This window comes from Armigeres subalbatus, chromosome 1 (genome assembly GCF_024139115.2).
Source record: "Armigeres subalbatus isolate Guangzhou_Male chromosome 1, GZ_Asu_2, whole genome shotgun sequence".
In the NCBI taxonomy this organism is placed as follows: domain Eukaryota; kingdom Metazoa; phylum Arthropoda; class Insecta; order Diptera; family Culicidae; genus Armigeres; species Armigeres subalbatus.
The window spans coordinates 102,452,464-102,465,851 of NC_085139.1; the positions used below are offsets into that span (position 1 = coordinate 102,452,464).

At 44.2% G+C, this 13,388-nt stretch overlaps 1 long non-coding RNA gene across 2 annotated transcripts in view; it reads right to left on the reverse strand.

Annotated features, from left to right (window-relative positions):
• Positions 1–13,388, reverse strand: part of LOC134203940 (uncharacterized) — a 272,474-nt gene that overhangs the window by 96,129 nt on the left and 162,957 nt on the right. The gene's annotated exons all lie outside the window — the stretch shown is intronic.

Below are 13,388 nucleotides of genomic sequence, written 5' to 3' on the forward strand. Positions count from 1 at the left end.
GTTTACAACGTGCTCAGCGTTGTTGGTCGATATCGGCTCCACTCCAAGCACGCGCTGATGCTGATTTCGTTCACCATTGACTTGGCCCGGACGGTGCGCACTTGTTCGACAAACAAAAAAGCCAATATCTGATGGCCTACCGCAGCAGCAACAGTGCCAATAAATGCCATCAAAATGCGTCCACGTTGTCATCATCTCACGGTGCCCATTATCAAATTAGCTTCCTCTTCGGCAAAGGTTCTCCGTCATGTCTCGCGTCCTTCTGATGCTGATGGTTCTGTTCTGATTGGTGAGGCGGGCGCGGTGCGACCGATATTTTGTCAAACTGCGGTTGTGCGATTCGGTTGCGTGTTTTCCATCCAGTGTACCGGAGCCCATGCTCCGCATGTTCATTTGTTTACCGAGCGCTCGAAATTGGTTGTTTTGTCGGTGCGGTGTGGTCGCTCGTTCGTTTCTAAGCCCTCGAGCACGGGACAAAATCCAGAAAGGGTTGTTATGCGAGAAGGGGTTTTGTTGAACCAATTTTCCGCTTGTTTTTTGGTCCTCCGATGGAACTTGCTGATGGTGGTTGGTTTGTTTCATTAAAAGAGTAACTTATTGTTGGTTCGATGACATGGGCTGACGGACAGGGTTTCCCAGAATATCGTTATTCATTTTGCGATTTTTTTTGTTGTTGAGAGATGCCTACCATCAAAAGATCTTTGTTCTTCGATGGGCCTTTGAAGCGTGGAACAATATGCTGCCAACTGTATACTGCAACAGGTTGCCATAGGTGCAGTAGCTCAGCAGCTACGTAGAATGCGAACGAGTAGAACGCTGCTCCTATGAGCATATAAGAGAACAGGCAGGATGCCGATCGATTCCCAAAATAATTATAATTTAAATTAAACTTTTAAAATGTTTACAAAAACAGTCGTGAAACGTGATTTTTATCGATTTATTTTTAAAATAAGACGAAGAGATGTTAATGCGATAGATTCTATAGTGATTGATTATGCAACGAGTCTATTAATGAATTGTATAGGATACCTAATTAGAGTATCTTGTCATGGTTTGAAAAGTGCAAAAGCGTATCATAGTTTGTACCATTTTGAAATCAGTTGAAATTACCATTTCATTGGCAGGAAATGAACCTAAAACAGTATGAATGGCATATTTTTTTCATATTGTTTAAGTAGTAAAATTTAAATCGTCCGAAACCCGCGCTAATTTTTCCCCAACCATCAACAATTTTTATAAGCTCAATCAATTCTTTGGCTTATTCAAGGTCAACTTTTCCATAGAACCCATATTTTTTGACGACTATACTGCCGTTCTACGCATACTTGTACCAAATTAAAAAAAAAGCAACTGAGCAAATCGCATTTGGAACAAAACTACAATTTTTAATCTGGACCTCATAAGAGTAGATAATTTAAAAAGATTTCATCACTACGCTATTGGGAGACCTTTATTCTGATGACTTCATTCGAGTTTTTAGTTCAGAAATATAATTTTCAACTGTAATCATGAAAATAGTTTGGCGGGACAGTTATGCCGAGAAATGTAACACTTGTTTGTGGATTTCTAAGCATACACGTAAAAAAATAACCTTATATGTTATGGCAAAAAACCATTCAAAAATACTTATACTCTTCATTATGCCACCTATTGAATGATCCCATATCAAAAAGCTAATAACATTCATAAGTTAATGAAAGTATAAGTTTCCGAATGTATGTGACTAATGCAATGTCACAGAAAAAAATAATGAAAACTAAACAGCGCGTAAAAAATACAGACGCGGAAAATTACACTATTCTGAGCATACACGAATCTTTTCCATCAATTTCGCTCTAAATGTATACAATTTGTATAGCATTATGCGACTTAATCGAATAAATAGTGGCATAATGCAATACAAATTGCATACATTCGTTTAAAATTACGCTCTTTTTGGCATTCCCTTTATGTGCATTACTTTCGTGTAAATTTCAACAACTTTTTCTATCTGTGTATAAGTTTTTTCTTATACATGTCATTAAGCGCCTGCTTTGGCAAAAAGTATTAGAAATATTAATAATAAACAACATTAATTTTTTTACGTGTATAAGTCCCGCTGAGTGATTGATTTCGAAAATGCCTACTTTGATCGACACATCTTGTTCCATGCTTAATGTATAAATTTGTACTACCCATGGGATTTGAGGGCAGCAGGGACTATGTCCAAGGGCTTGACGATCCCTCCCCAGGCCATCTGCGAGTTGTGGGGCTTGCCTAGGATGTGGTGGGGTTTGACAGTGGGCCCTGTTAAACCTCTATAAAAAGCTGCATGTATCCGCAAGTAGGCCCCACCAAAGCGACCGTGTGCCGCTCAAAGCGCACAAGCCCAAGTCCTGGTGTTAGGTGGGACGCTAAACAGCCCTGACACGACGGCCCTCCGACGAGACAGGAGGTTTGCGCAGGCCCAATAAGCCGCCTGGAAAACCAATAATTACCAACAATATAAGAGATACTGCGACTCGATATAATCGCCAAAGACCTAGGCGACGAATAAAGGATCACGATTGGAAGCTTGGAACAAGGAAATGCAAGTTGCTTGGTTTCGCAGGTTGCGACAGGATGATCTACGATAAATTACATCCCCGCAACTTCGACGTCGTGACTCTGCAAGAGATTTGCTGGACAGGACAGAAAGTGTGGAAAAGCGGGCATCGAGCGGCTACCTTCTACCAAAGCTGTGGCACCACCAATGAGCTGGGAATCGGTTTCATAGTGCTGGGTAAGATGCGCCATCGTGTGATTGGGTGGCAGCCAATCAACGCAAGGTTGTGCAAGCTGAGGATTAAAGGCCGTTTCTTCAACTATAGCATCATCAACGTGCACTGCCCACACGAAGGGAGACCCGACGACGAGAAAGAAGCGTTCCACGCACAGCTGGAGCAGACATACGACATCAAAATCGTCATCGGTGACATGAATGCACAGGTAGGAAGGGAGGAAATGTATAGACCGGTCATCGGACCGGATAGTCTGCATACCGTATCGAATGACATCGGCCAACGATGCATAAACTTCGCAGCCTCCCGCGGAATGGTAGTCCGAAGCACCTTCTTTCCCCGCAAAAATATCCACAAGGCCACATGGAGATCACCTAACCAAGAAACGGAAAACCAAATCGACCACGTTCTAATCGACGGTAAATTCTTCTCCGACATCACAAACGTCCGCACTTACCGCAGTGCGAATATTGAATCCGACCACTACCTCGTTGCAGTATGCCTGCGCTCAAAATTCTCGACGGTGTCACGCGTCGAAGTCGGACGCCGCGGCTTAACATTGGGCGGCTACAAGACGGTAAACTAGCCCAAGAATACGCGCAGCAGCTGGAAGTGGCACTCCCAACGGAAGAGCAGCTAGGCGCAGCGTCTCTTGAAGATGGCTGGAAAGATATTCGATCCGCCATTGGTAGCACCGCAACTGCTGCACTTGGCATGGTGCCCCCGGATAAAAGAAACGACTGGTATGACGGCGAATGTGAGCGGTTAGTGGAAGAGAAGAATACAGCATGGGTGAGATTGCTGCAACACCGCACGAGGGCGAACAAGGCACGATATAAACAGGCGCGGAACAGACAAAACTCGATTTTCCGGAGGAAAAAGCGCTAGCAGGAAGAACGAGACCGTGAATAGACGGAGCAGCTGTACCGCGCTAATAACACACGGAAGTTTTATGACAAGTTAAACCGTTCACGTAAGGGCCACGTGCCACAGCCTGATATGTGTAAGGACATAAACGGGAACCTTCTTACGAATGAGCGTGAGGTGATCCAAAGGTGGCGGCAGCACTACGAAGAACACCTGAATGGCGATGTGGCAGACGAAGATGGCGGTATGGTGATGGACCTGGGAGAACACGCGCTGGACTTAATTTTACTGCCGGATCTCCAGGAAATCCAGGAGGAGATTGCCCAGGAGAGCTATTTAAACACGGTTGTGAGGCACTGGCTAGAGCGCTGCACTGGGCCATTACCAAGATTTGGGAGAAGGAAGTTTTGCCGCAGGAGTGGATGGAAGGTGTCGTGTGTCCCATCTACAAAAAGGGCGATAAGCTGTATTGTAGCAACTTTCGCAGAATCACATTGCTGAACGCCGCCTAAAAGGTACTCTCCCAAATTTTAAGCCGTCGACTAACACCAATTGCAAGGGAGTTCGTGGGGCAGTACCAGGCGGGTTTTATGGGCGAACGCTCCACCACGGACCAGGTGTTCGCCATTCGCCAAGTACTGCAGAAATGCCGCGAATACAACATGCCCACACATCATCTATTCATCGACTTCAAAGCCGCATATGATACAATCGATCGGGACCAGCTTTGGCAGCTAATGCACGATTTCTGCACGGATTTCCGGATAAACTGACACGGTTGATCAAAGCGACGATGGATCGGGTGATGTGCGTAGTTCGAGTTTCAGGGGCATTCTCGAGTCCCTTTGAAACCCGCAGAGGGTTACGGCAAGGTGATGATCGTCCAGTTATTTAGTTTCGCCGACGACATTGATATCATGGCACGTAACTTTGAGAGGATGGAGGAAGCCTACATCAGACTGAAAAGCGAAGCTAAACGGATTGGACTAGTCATCAACAAGTCGAAGACGAAGAACATGATAGGAAGAGGCTCAAGAGAGGTCAATGTAAGCCACCCACCACGAGTTTCTATCGAGGTGGTTGAAGAATTCGTGTACTTGGGCTCACTGGTGACCGCCGATAACGATACCAGCAGAGAAATTCGGAGGCGCATAGTGGCTGGAAATCGTACGTACTTTGGACTCCGTAAGACGCTCCGATTGAATAGAGTTCGCCGCCGTACCAAACTGACTATCTACAAAACGCTTATAAGACCGGTAGTTCTCTACGGACACGAGACCTGGACGATGCTCGTGGAGGACCAACGCGCACTGGGAGTTTTCGAAAGGAAAGTGTTGCGTACCATCTATGGTGGGTTGCAGATGGCGGACGGTACGTGGAGGAGGCGAATGAACCACGAGTTGCATCAGCTGTTGGGAGAACCATCCATCGTTCACACCGCGAAAATCGGAAGACTGCGGTGGGCCGGGCACGTAGCCAGAATGTCGGACAGTAATCCAGTGAAAATGGTTCTCGACAACGATCCGACGGGAACAAGAAGGCGAGGTGCACAGCGGGCAAGGTGGATCGATCAGGTGGAGGACGACTTGCGGACCCTTCGCAGACTGCGTGGTTGGCGAAGTGCAGCCATGAACCGAGCTGAATGGAGAAGTCTTTTATGTGCAGCACAGGCCACTCCGGCCTTAGTCTGATGATAAATAAAAAGTGTAGGCGACAACCCCTTCGCAATAGGTAGGTTGTTCAGGTCTCCGCCTAGGAGGCCAGAGGCAATAGTCGGCAGCTCAGTGCGCAGCGCCAGCGTGTGTCACTTAACCTTCATCTCAGCTAAAAAAACGCCAGTAGAGGTTATTGACGGCCCATGGCTTGTGGAGGCGATGAACTGCAAACGCGATGGGCTTTCGGCCTTCGAGGTGGCGACGGAACAGCTGGACGCCATCATCGACTTTGCGTCATCGAAGCATAATATCAGTAAGGACCTCAAGAGGAGCTTGCTGAAACTTCGAAAGTCGATGTTGGACGCCAAGCTGGAGAGGGCGGTAGGGACGGCCAAGTCTAAACCCGTGAAATCCGTGGAGTCGAGGTCTACCCAGACTGAGGCCCAAGGATTCGCGGACTCGGACAAGGTCAAATCGACCGTGGGCGTGCCAGCGAAGACGGTGGTGCCAAAGTCTACCCAGACTGAGGCTCAAGTATTCGCGGGCACGTCGGGGGTGACTGCTCCAACGGAGCAGACACAAAAACGGGAGAGACAGTCTCCAGGGGATCCCTAGCAACATTTTGGTTTTATGCTGGTTTTATAACACTCTTGTAGACTTAAAAATGGTCTTCAAGAGCGTTATAAAACTTAAAATGTTACTTGGGATGAGCTCCCTGGGGGCCGCTCCAAAACGCGGAGGGTTACTACCCCGAACAAGGGTATTGGTCCCTGGATGCTGAACCCCGGCCAGGTACCTCCAAAACCGGGGGAGGAAGAACCTGGAAAGGTCCGTCCACCCAAGAAAGACGGTGGTATGGGGTTACGGCAGTTACCATTTTTGCCTGACTTGTGCTGCTCGGGGGAGAGCTCTCAGCCGCCCCAGACCAGGGAAATAGAGGGGGGTGACGCCTCCTGGACCCTGGTCAAGAACAAGAGGAAACCGAAGACGTCAAGGGCCGAAACGAAGGCCCAGGCGAATGAGGGTAGCAAGAAGTCTAGGGTAGGCGCCAATCGCTCCAGGGGCGATGCCCTAGTCATCACGGCGGACGAGGCCAAGTACTCGGACGTCTTGAAGGCGATGAGGAGTGACGTCAAGCTCGGTGAACTCGGCGCCGACGTACGTCGAATAAGACGTACCCGGATGGGCGAGATGATCCTCGAGCTGAAGCGGGGCGTCTCGCAAAAGGGCGCCGCCTACAAGAAGTTGGCGGAGGAAGTCCTAGGCGAGACGGTCAAGGTGAGGGTACTCACGACGGAGGTGAATCTAAGGGTTAAAGACCTGGACGAGATCACCGAAGTCGAAGAGCTCGTCACGACACTGCGGCGACAGTGTGAAGTGGGGACGCCCACCTCAGCAGTTTGGCTACGGAATGGTCCGGCAGGGACGCAATGGAAACGGTTTAGCGGGTCGGGGATGTAGTCCTGCCTCCCTCGTTTACTATTGGAGCTGGTCCCTAATCCCGCACTTCCTGGACCACCCAGGATGTCTGTTGAGCAGATTCCCCCTCCATTGCTTAGGAAGAAGAAAAAAAGCCGCTTATGATACAATCGATCGGGACCAGCTATGGCAGCTAATGCACGAACACGGATTTCCGGATAAACTGACACGGTTGATCAAAGCGACGATGGATCGGGTGATGGGCGTAGTTCGAGTTTCAGGGGCATTCTCGAGTCCCTTTTCGTGTCTGCTATTTAACATCGCTTTGGAAGGGGTAATACGAAGAGCAGGGATTAACACTAGTGGTACAATTTTCAATAAGTCCGTCCAGCTATTTGGTTCACCGACGACATAGATATTATGGCACGTAACTTTGAGAAGATGGAGGAAGCCTACATCAGACTGAAGGGGGAAGCCAAGCGGATCGGACTAGTCATCAACACGTCGAAGACAAAGTACATGATAGGAAGAGGCTCAAGAGAAGACAATGTTAGCCACTCACCGCGGGTTTGCATTGGTGGTGACGATATCGAGGTGGTAGAAGAATTTGTGTACTTGGGCTCACTGGTGACTGCCGAAAATGATACCAGCAGAGAAATTCGGAGACGCATAGTGGCTAGAAATCGTACTTACTTTGGGCTCCGCAAGACGCTCCGATCGAATAAAGTTCGCCGCCGTACCAAACTGACAATCTACAAAACGCTCATTAGACCGGTAGTCCTCTACGGACACGAGACCTGGACGATGCTCGTGGAGGACCAACGCGCACTTGGAGTTTTCGAAAGGAAAGTGCTGCGTACCATCTATGGTGGGGTGCAGATGGCGGACGGTACGTGGAGGAGGCGAATGAACCACGAGTTGCATGAGCTGCTGGGAGAACCATCCATCGTTCATACCGCGAAAATCGGACGACTGTGGTGGGCCGGGCAGAATGTCGAACAATAATCCGGTAAAAATGGTTCTCGACAACAATCCGACGGGCACAAGAAGGCGAGGTGCGCGAGCGGGCAAGGTGGATCGATCAGGTGGAAGATGATTTGCGGACTGCGTGGTTGGCGACGTGTAGCCATGGACCGAGCCGAATGAAGAAGACTCTCATATACCGCACAGGCCATAAAAACGGAGTTTTTCAACCAAAGCCACACTGTCAACTTCTTTGCTATCCATTTTCTCAGGAAGTTCAACCAAACTATCCGTGGAACTCCATTTTCGAACTTTCCTAACGCTGAGAAGATGAGTGAATACCAGAAAGACGATACGAATAAGAAGATTTAAACATGTAGTTGTGTGCACCCTCCCTAAAATGTGGAGGCCCAATACCAAAACCAGCAGCTTTAAGAAGGGACGTAAGTTTTTCAAATTAATGTTTTGTTATTAAATGTCTTCAGCCGTTTGGGTTGAATTCATTCGTAAGTTTGTTGATTAAACGGAAATCCAGTAATTCCTCCAAAAATTTTCTTCAAAAACTCAAAGGAATTCTTCTAGAGATATCTGCAGAAAATGTTCAGAACATTCTGCCAGGAGACACCCTGAATATGTTTCGGAAATTTTCCTTCGAATTCGTTTAAAAGTGACTTCAGAATTGTATTCGAAGATTTTCCAAAAAAATCTCACAAGAAGTTCCATAAAAAATCTCCAAAAACTACTCTATTAAATCCCAAAAGATTTCATGATAAAATTTGTACAAAATCTGTAGAAACTCGCTCAGGAATTCCTGAATAAATACGTGTAGGAATTCCATGATAAATTTTCGCAGGAATTCCTGAAAAAGTTGTCAAAGAAATTCCTAGAGAAATTCGTATGATGTAGAAATATTCGAAGAAATATTTTGAGGGAGTCTTCATTACCAAGGTCTCCTACTTCTTTTCATACCAAATGTGTGGCTTGTACTATGTTCGAAAGATTCTATCACAAACGCCCGAATGACACTCGCCCGAATTCCATTCGCCCGAATGACAAACGCCCGAATGTAACAGTCGCCCGAAAAGACCAAACGCCCGAAAAGACCATTCGCCCGAATGGACCACTCGCCCGAATGCACTACTCGCCCGAATGGACCACTCGCCCGAATAGGTCATATATTTATGTATACTATAAAAACATGTTATTTTTCCTAATCATATTGAAAGAAAAAATATGCCAATCACCTGGAATATATAAACGTACCAGTTTGTTCAGTTTTTCAATCTTTTCTGCTATTTTAGATGTCTTCTTAGCCTGCAGTGGTCGTAGGGTATCAGTGGTCGCATTTCTTTATTCTAGTTGGAACTGTTTTGGAACGCTGTAAAACGGAGGACTTCCTCGTTTCAAAAGCGTATTCCACTTATTATGCCACCCTAACATGTTATTGGAAGTTCGAGGAATACTTTTTAGGGTATTTTCATAGACCGACCATAGTGAAGGGGAGAAAATTGGGTCTCTAGTGATCTTCTTGTGCGTTCGTTGGCGACCATTCACATGAGTCCGCTACGTTAGGCATGATGGACGTTACGCATTACGGACGTTAGGGATAATGAACGTTAGGCATAATGGTCGTTTGGCATAATTCTACCTTCTTTATGTCATGGATTGTTCTTTGGGTCATTTATGTATAACGTCCATTATGCCTAACGGGACAACCCATTCACATAATACTTGATTACAAAAAAAAATACGTTTCTGTGGGCAAGACATTCGAACCTCCTTGAATGCCTTTGTTATATCTTAAAATGAAAAAAAGTGCTAAGGTGACAAACTCTTTATAGGCGATTTGAAGTCTGTAATCCTACCCGTATGCCGATTGTTATTTTGGTTGAGGAGAAAGAAACATCCTTGAAACTTGAATTTTTGAAGACACGTTCCTCAGCATTAATCTCAGTCATCTTGAAATCCAATAGTATATACTCTGGATCTAACGTATACTGATAAATTTCGTTCCTTTAATGAATAAAAGACTGTATCATACGTTCCCGTATTTTAGTATTAATACCAAGGGAACGAATCGACAGTGTTGACCTTCACCTATAGTTCCGTGAATTGTGAACACTTGAGCAAATTGTGGTGGAGCAGTTGAGAATGCTCCGTCAATTAACCAAATCTTAGCTTGTGCTTACAACACTGAATGATGTATTGAAGGAAATAGAAAGATCGTCCCATCATTACCATGGATAGTGGATCCCAAGAAAGGTTCTGCGTCCAATGTTGTCATATAGCATCTGTCGATATGCACATATACCGGCGTCACCGGCGTTACATTATACGACGTGGCTCGTTTTGCTTATCTTTAAAACGAATTTTGCTTGAACTTTAATACTTAGGGAATAAATCGTGTCTTCAATACATTTAGAAAGATCAATGTATGAAGAAAAGAAGGGTGAATTCCTATTTGCGCCTCTTATTTTTGACGATTGGTTTAAATAAATACCCTTGCAACATTATTTTTCGCTACAGCTCTTATTATTCCGTCAGGTTTTGATTCATTTCATGATGTTTGTGGACCGGTATAAGTGACCAGCATACATAAAACATATTTTAATATCAGATTCTCTCAACAATGCTGAGCGATTAAATCTGACTTTTTTTTTCTATGTGAATGGATTGCAAGACAGTGACGAGTGATGAGTAGATTTTATTTATATTCAATGTTAAATGGGGCTTTACACCTCATGAAAGTTGTCCGCCGGATTTTGGTCCCTGTACCCTGGGGAAAAAGTCTGTGAGCCGAATTCCCGAGGTGTGGAGCTACCTTAAAGGGCTTATATAAAGAAATCAAGTCATTGATTGAATATTATGAAAAAGAAAGAACATAACGTCGTTGATTTTCTTATTATTTCACATATAAACGAAACGAATATTTAGATACATGTGAGAGACGTGTACAACGAAATATGAGATAAGTAGGAAATCAAATATAGGGGGAATTACAGCTTTAGCAGATTTTGTTCTATTATTGTCAGAAGGGTTTTCTATAACTAATTATGCTCAAATTTGGCCTAAACATTCTTAGAATATCAAAGAATATTGTGGCCAAATTTCATCAAATTTGCTCAACAAAAACCCCTCGGACAATAATAGAACTAAACCTGAAAAAGCCGTAATTTGATGATGATGATGATGATGATGGTCCCGCCACATATCCCTACAAAGGTTTGAGCTAGACGATTTATCTTTAGGATAATTAATTGAATGATATATATAAAAACAATTTAATCAGATTTGCGAAAAACAAAAACGATCTGGTTACCATCACAGATATGAATTACATAACTTTTCATTACTATCCAGCAAAAAAGATAAATTAAGAAAAAACTGTTGTTTTCATCTACAGAGTAATAGTAATACTTCGAGTTTATACAAAAATGCAATACTTGTGATACCTCTCGCACAGATTTCAAAAGTTCCACCAAGAATCGCGTTTCATGTTTTTACAAGACCACTTAACGTTTAGCACTCGTAAGCAGGCTTGTAAAATGTCATCTGCATGTCATTTGACTAATTTGTTAATAACTTTCTTCAGAAGTTAAATTCACATCATTCACGCCTGAGTAGGCCTATATTTTTGTTCAAGGGTACATTGCTCTAAATATAACATCTAAGGCTGGAGAGTGACAACTCTCCAAAATGTCACGTGTCATTTGACATAATGTCATTTGTATGACATTTGGCCTCCCACGCCCCAGATTACATATTTACAGCAATGTCTTGTTAGACAAAGTTGTAGACACATTTAAGCGCTATAAGTTCGTCATTCATCAAGAATCAATTGCAGACTTCTGAAAAAAGTTCCGGGAAAATTATACAAACGAATGCAAATGACATTTTACAACACTGCTCGTAAGCATCAATAAAATTAATAATCTAAGTCGTCAACAAAACTAAAACTTGAAAAACAAAACTAAAACTTTACCCTACTATTTCTTTTTATTACAGTAAAACCTCCATGAGTCGATGTTCCATGACTCGATATCGACTCATGGAAGCAAATTATGTCATATTAAAAAATATTTTCTGGGTTACTGTGATGGTCCCTTAAAAAGCTTTCCGAGATTTTTCTATTCCACATCTCATTATTTCCATGAGTCGACGGTCCTTCAACATCGACTCATGGAGGTTTGACTGTATTCACAAAAATCTTTTCATCAAGTAAGGTGAATAGTTTATTCGGGCATATAGTTTATTCGGGCGAATGATCCATTCGGGCGAATGGTCTTTTCGGGCGAATGGAATTCGGACGTTTGTCATTCGGGCGTTTGTGATAGAACCGTTCGAAAAGAGTAGCGCAGAAAAGTATCTCATATTTAGAGGAACATGCTCCACAAGTCTCATGGAATTTAAATGCATTTTTAAATTAACCGTGTCTTACCTCTTTTTAATCATACCGGCTCAAGTGGGTTTCCCTATATTGAAATTTATTCGCCCTATATGGGACAAGATTCACGAGCTGGCTTCGGAACCATTTACTTTTCATCTCGACGCCCGAAAACAACTTGTCGATATGCAATATACAGCAAGGTTAGATAAATCAAGCTATTTCAGGAATAACGGCGTTAGTCGTAATAATATTCCCATTTCTACAAAATGGTATTGTGTCTCGAGTTTATTTTCGTGTTATGCGTCGCATTAAACGATTTATTTCATTGAGAGTAAATTGATGGTGAGATGTCTCAATTGCAACTACGGCCCTTATGTCTGCAAAAGGGTTGAAACACGACACGACATTCAAGATTCAACAAACGAAGCAGAGAACAACCAAAATCGGAAGTCGTTGTTCTGTTCTGTTTCTGTACGAGCTGGATTAGAGAATTGGGCTGGTTTTTACGCATCTCATTCACATCGTCAGCAGCCGTGCTGAAGCTGATCCATACGGACGGTTAGTAACCTGAGGCCGAGTCCCGCTGCCCAACCATAGAAAACGGACACAACAGACAGTGGCGGCTTTGGCTGGTGTTCCAAACATTTCAACCGAATCAAAGCGATTGTTAAATTCGAACGAGCGATCGGTGCTCAGAAACTAATAAAAATCACGCTCTCTACTGCACAACAAAGCCATAAACAAAGGCAAAAATTGCGCGTTTGTGGGGAGAACAAGCCCGCCGCCAAACATAACCAAGCCAAATATTCCGCCATAGGTTAAAATTTGGTCCACGATAGGCAAACGTCAGCTTCAGCATGGATCACGGTTTCGGAGTGTATTCTCCTCCATTACTCTCGTCCTATGCAGCGGGAAGGTGATTTTATGATGTTTGTTTTCAATCAGCGCTGCCGAAAGAGCCGCTGGCATGACCGGCTGCATACTTCATCAGAAAGCGTTGCAATGGGACCCTTTTTTGCGGTTGGCCAACAATTTTGTTCGCTTTCCTATACAGAACCGGTGTGCGGGGCAATTAATTAGTTAAATTTGATACCCACCAGCCCCGCACAAAGGCCACGGACACAGCTTTGTGTTATGGCAGTTTTTGCTGCTTGCAACAACAAAACAAACAGCTGTGACCGCGCTTCCGTAGGCCAGGAAGGGAAAATAAATGTTGACAAAATTGAAAATCAGTTTAATTTGACAATGAATACTTATTACTAATTGACAGAATTTGACAGTAGTTGACAGCACTTTTGCATAGTAAACAAAATTAATCACTGCACGCCTCAAACCACA